The sequence below is a fragment of the Marmota monax genome, unplaced genomic scaffold (genome assembly GCF_021218885.2).
Source record: "Marmota monax isolate L192 unplaced genomic scaffold, Marmota_monax_Labrador192_F-V1.1 WCK01_AAM20220418_F8-fsc00145, whole genome shotgun sequence".
NCBI lineage: Eukaryota > Metazoa > Chordata > Mammalia > Rodentia > Sciuridae > Marmota > Marmota monax.
The window spans coordinates 4,090,961-4,097,402 of NW_026695201.1; positions in this window are offsets into that span (position 1 = coordinate 4,090,961).

A 6,442-nucleotide genomic window follows, 5' to 3' on the forward strand; every position below is an offset into this window, starting at 1 on the left:
CAGTTCAAAAATTAATGATCAAAATGTCAAAATGTTAAATAAAGGGCTGTGGCTGTAGCTCAGAGGCAGAGCGCTTGCCTAGCATGTGTAAGGCACCGAGTTCGATCCTCAGCACCACATGAAAATAAACAAATAAAATAAAGGCATGCTGTCCATCTACAACTACAAAAAAAATTTTTTTAATCTTAAAAAAAGAAAGTACTATGTCATGTCAGTCTAAGACTAATAAAAATTGTTATTTGCTGTTTGCCAAGCTACATCATTGCTCCTCTTCATGCCAAAGCCAGATGTATCTTCAGGCAAGAATTGCAGGGAGCCACCCCTGAATGACTTGAAGGCCTTCCCTCAGTCTGGAGCCAGGGAGATTTAGGTTTGGCATTATGAACTACTTTGTGGCTCCTGTCACTCAATGAATTGCCCAATGCACATGACCCCTATCTCCACTCTACTAGGGAGACCGCTCCAGTAGCTCCAGAGTTGGGCATAACCTGTTGTAAACTGGACAGCCACCTCCTCCCTTATTTGGCAAAGAACATTCCATGGAAATCTTTGATGTTCCCCCCGTATAAATAAAACAAGCACGGGCTCCATCTTGCTTTTGCTGGTATCTTTTCAGCATGGAAGCTCAATCCCTAAGATTGGCTGGTCGGTCCTGCCACCACTTTTTAAAATCACTTTTTGTGTCCTGTGGGTTTTTTTCACCATTTTTCTCTTTCTTAGCTTTTGTCCTACAGGCAGCCCACTCCACCAAAAGGAACCTTCACTTCTACCACCCACGCAGGATGTGGCAGGACCCAATAGTCTAACTGACCAAAAAAGAAAAGTCACAAATTAATTTCCAGTGTCCCTAAACTGAGGTCATATAATCTCTCTGAATGAAGCCTCACCCAACCAGAGCTCAGGTGTTTGCCTGACTCTCCTGGGGGCGGGGGGCATGGTTCAGATCTTACCAGGATGCACCTACCCAAACCTCCCAATAATAGATAAGTGTCCTAGGACCTCCTCACTGTCCCCAATTTACCCCCACTCTAGCCCCACAGTCCTTTACTAAAGGCCAGATTCTTTCATATAAATGTGTTCCCTAGGTCTTCATAAGACTCCCATGAGGTGAGCTCATCTGAGGTACTTGTGTCCAACAACAGAAAGTGAAATAGAAACCAAGAGAAATAAAGAGACTTGTCTAAAGTTTTAGACTTCAGTGTAACACCAAGACTAGGAGGAAAAAAAAAAGAAGTGCCCACTCCACCACCATCTACTTCTGCAGAGGAGGTGGGAAGCCGGGGCTCAAAGTTTGAGGGAGATGGGTGCCTCTTGTCAGTGCAGAATGGGGAAAGGATAATAGCTTTGGAAGTAAGCCTGGATTCAGATTCCCCCACTAGCACAGTGACTCTGGCCAGTGACTTGGGTTCTGTGAGCCTCTGCTTTCTTTCACTGTGGGGATTATATGAAACAAGTGTAAGCACTTGGCACACTTGTTTCCTACATGGAAATTCATACACGGAACATGATAATTAAGGGAATAGTTCATAAAAATGGTTACAACTTCCTAAAAGCAACTTAGGATAAGAAATGGAAGCACTAAAATAGAGAATCTGTCCTTGAAAGAAAAGTATCTGATTTATAGTGAAGAGGAGCAAAAGGAAGAGGGAAAGTGGGAATTCGCTTCCCTCAGAGTGTTGAAAGAATTTAAACACAGTGGTGGTTCATTGAGCAAAAATTGGATTGAGAATTATCTGTCTCAAAAAGCATAGTGAGAGGGCAATTGAGGCCTATTTCTCTCCCTTACTGAGGTCTATTGTCATAGACCTCAGTGATTAGCATCCTTTATTGTCTTTTTTTAAAGGCATTATAACAAAACAAACAAATGCAAAATTATAGGGAAAAAGACATTATAAAATTCACTTACAAAAATATGCACTGTGTCACTATTTGCATTAATAAAATTCTGGAAACAAATTGGAGTCAGGCCACAGGCAAAGGTTAAGTGAACACAAACAGGTTATAAACCTAGAAAGTGTTGTGAAATAACAAGTGAAAGTAGAGTGTAAAATTCAATGTGCTGTATGATGGCAAGTATGTCCAAAAGACACATATGCATAGAAAAACTTGGAAGGAAATACATCAAAATACCAATGCTGATTGAGAAGAATGAAAGTTTAGGTGGCTTGGATTTTTTTTTTTATTTTTATGTTCGTTTTCCAAATGCTTTTTAATGGGAAGGTGTGTATTACATAATAGAGCAGAAGAAGTTTTAAACAGAGAAGAAAGAGGTGTGTCACTAGGAGTGGCTGAGGGGAAAGTCTGAACCTTTATGTTGTAGGTGTGGGTAGGAGGATGGAAAGTGTCCCCTGAGTGAGACTAGGTGGGCAGAAGGGAGGAAGCCCCTCCAATGATGATCGGAGGAAAGAATTAGTCTGCCTCAGAGAGGGTAGCTGAGACTGTGGAGGTTATGAGGTGGGAGAGGGGAAGAGAATTGCTAGGCTTTAGAATGCATCCTTCCTGCATGTCTCTTCTCTTGATAGCCTACTCAGATGGTAAATAATTAAAATTGATCATCCTAGTTATCACCCTACCCCCCTTTTAAGCCAGTGGCTAAATGGGGATCCAGGGAGACCAATAGATTTGGAATCTGGACACTCAGTAAGATCTTTTCCCAATGCTGTCTGCAGATAAAGGCTCCCCGTCCTGAGCTCAACCAAGCAAACAAAGGAAACCACTAGCTTGTGAGGGTTAGAAGTCAATCATATCCTGAGCACACCACATGCAGACCTAGAGCAGTGTGGTTGGGAACTTGTGAAATGTGAGCAATGGATTCTCAAACACAGAAACTTGATGAAGGGAAAGGAGAGAAAAGCTATCTCTCACCTGTGACCCTCACAGATGAGACAGACGGGGTTTAAATGGACTGGCTGAAACATTAAACTAAGAAGAAGGCAGCGAAAAATCACACAACACAGACATAAGTTTTCAAATCAAGGGCAGGCAGCTATTAGACCTTAAGGGTCAGCTTCCACACTGGAAAAGAAAATGTCTTGCAGGGCAATAGTCTCAGGAGTGGCATTTCTTTTTCCTTAGACAATGCAGTCTGAATCCCCTCAGACAGAAGTGGAAAGTCTGAGACCACTATGTGTGGAGAGACCTATACAACTGTGGTTGGGAGGCTGCTGTCACTGGGGAATAGAGATTCTGCTACTGAGGTTTAGGAAATTCCAATTCTTATACTTCTCTTACACTCCAAGGCCAAGTTGAGGCTATTCAAATAGCTCAGGCATGGCCCCCACATATCCCCCTTTTTACTTTGCAAATAATGAGCTGTTATTTTAAAATCCTAGATTCTTGTTCAGGTATTTGATCAGCTAGAGAGGTAGGATCCAAAAAAAAAATGATTTTTGCTTTTTTGGATATCCTGGATGTAGTGATGTAACTCCAAAAGATCCAGGCTAAGGCAGATGTCATACCACAGATGCCACTGCCATGCCCGGAGGCCTCTTCTCTGGGTACAACCTCAGTTACCTTGATGCGAATTCCCTCATGACCTCCATGCTGCTGCTGCTGAACCAGAAGTCCCCTATCATTCAACCGCCACCTGCACCACTACTGCCATTGCTGCTGCCTCTGATTCCGCTGCTGCCGGCCTGAGATCACCTGGCGGTCTTCTTTCTGATGCTGCTGCCACAGAAGAAACCGCTGCCCCAGATGCAGCTGAAGCTGACACTGCTGCTGATCCCCAAAGATCAACTGGTGACACTGTCCCCACAGCTGCAGTTGCAGCTACTGCTGCAGCCACCACTATTGCTGACACACTGCCTGCTGCCAACAACCACCACCACTACTGCTGCTACCATGGCCTAGAGGACTGCTTTGGGGGGAGACTCCAGGTTTTGGTCACATGTAGCTGCACCCATTTTGGGACACCAGCCAAGGCCTGGGGCCTGGGTGTCAGCAGGTTTATTACCACAAGAGCCTCTGTCTGGGGACTCCAGCTGGGACCTGCAGGTCCAGTGTGGAGGTACCTAAGGATTTGGAGGAGCCTGAAGTCCTACTGCTGAGAGTTCTGGGGGCCCTTGTCTTGCTGCTGCATCTCAGGGTTGCTCCTTTGCATTAGTGTATCCCTGTGGTCTCTTTGCAAGTAGGAGCAGCATTGAGATCTTGGAACTGCAGCGTAGCCGAGCCTGAGATATGTGAAGCCCAGATTGGTGGGATAGTAACTAGGTCTACGAGGGCTGATCTGGGCCTGGTGATCCCGAGAGATGTCAGAGACAGGGCTGAGAAAATGTTGAACACTGATAGAGACAGTTTGACTTTCCAGCAAGATTTATTTTATTTTATTTTCCAATTTGCTAATATCTCTACCATATTTGGAACAGGATGTTTTTATGCATCAGTGTTTGGAGGACAATGATATATGAATAGTGTTTTGCTTTTTTTTGTATTCTTATATCTTTAATTTTTTGTCTTTGTTTGTATTCTTTCTCTCTCTTTTCTATTTTCTTGGATTTTGTTTCCGACTTTTCTCCAACCAACAGCCAATCTCTGTCAGCTTCTCTTCCACTCTTCCTCCCTCAAGAATATCACATACTACACTACCTCAGTTATCTCATCCACCATTTGAAATAGTAAATCCTTTTAACAAATATTCCCTTTGTACCATAGATAGTTATTGAACTCATCATTTTGGTTTAATGCGAGAAAGCAGTAGACACCTTAGTGGGAGCTATTAGGTTTAAGGCTATGTATTGTGTACACTGGGTGCTGATGATATTCATCTCACCAGTAAATGCGAGGTGCTGGAAACCTTCAGGGACACTTTAGCTCTACAAGGTAGAATTTATCCTGCTTTAGATCCATATTTTAGGTGGGAAAACACACTAACAACATTAAAAAACAAGGAGAATAAAGTGCCCCAAACAAAATAAGATGCTTCAACAACAGAAGTCACAGATAACATAGTAGGAGAAGTGTTCAAGAAGGAGTTCAGATTGTATACAGTTAAATTGACATGTGAAGTAAAAGATACTATAAGGAGTAAAATCAAAGAAAAAAATACAGGAAGTGAAAGACCACTTCAATAAAGAGTTAAAGATAGTAAAAAAACAAGCAGAAATCCTCAAAATGAATAAATCAGTAAACCAAATTATAAATTCAATAGACCGCATCACCAACAGACTAGATCAACCTCGGGACTGGGATTGTGGCTCAGTGGTAGAGTGCTTGCTGGCATGTGTAAGGTGCTGGGTTCAATCCTCAGCTCCACATAAAAATAAAATAAAGATAATGTGTCCACCTAAAACTAAAAAATCACCTATTTAGTAAAAAAAGAAAGAAAAGTAGAGTTGAACATCCAAGAAATATGGGATAACATGAAAAGACCAAATTTAAAAGTTACTGGAATAGGTGAAAAGCAGAGATACAAACCAAAGGAATGCACAATCTTTTCAATGATATAATAGCAGAAAATTTCCCAAACATAAAGAATGAAATGGAAAATAAAATACAAGAGGCTTACAGGACCCCAAAGCTACAAAATTATAGCAGACTCACACCAAGACACATTATAATGAGAATGACTAACAGAGAATAAAGATAAAATCTTATACAGTTTTCCCAGTGACTTAAACACTCAGACCTCATGCCCACACAGGGATGCCACTTGTTGCTTGTGACTAAAACACTCAGGGATCACTCCTAGGGAACTGGGCTAACTGGGCTGTGTGAAATAACTGCACAAGAGACAGAAATACCTTTATCTTTGGGGTTGCTGTGATGGCTCCTCTGACCTTAAGGGTCCACAGAAAGAGAGAGAAAGCCCACACGTGTTGACCCCTTTTATTGAGGAGAAGTTATTCAAATGAGGCAAGGGGTCAGGCTTCAGGGGGCTGAGTCTAGCTTCATGATGTCCACAGTCAGCAGGTTTACCAGCATCTAGGGAGGCCACACCCAAGAGCACAGTAAGAGAAGGGGCCACACAAAAGGTGTTTCCATGGAACATTTTATCCCAAACAGGGCAAGCGGTAATATTACATAGGAACAGGTGAGTGTAGCTCCACCCATGGGGATGTAGGAAGGCATGCCCATGCACAAAGACACAGTCACTTGAACTCTAGAAGAGCAGGGCTGTCTAGAAGCATGGGTGCCACCTGATGCCACATCGCCCAGCAGGGGAGTTAACTCAGTCATGTGCAAAGTTGGTCTCCCACAATCTTAAAGGTTGTGAGAGAAAAAAAATCAAATTATATATATGGGGAAACCAATTTGAATCTCAACTGATTTCTCAACCCAGACCCTCCTAGCTAGGAGGTCCAGGAATAATATATTTCAAGCTCTGAAAGAAAACAGATACCAACCAAGAATTTTATAGCCAGTGAAATTAAGTTTCATATTTGAAGATGAAATTAAAACATTTCATGATGAGCAAAAATTAAAAGAATTCATAACTAGAAAG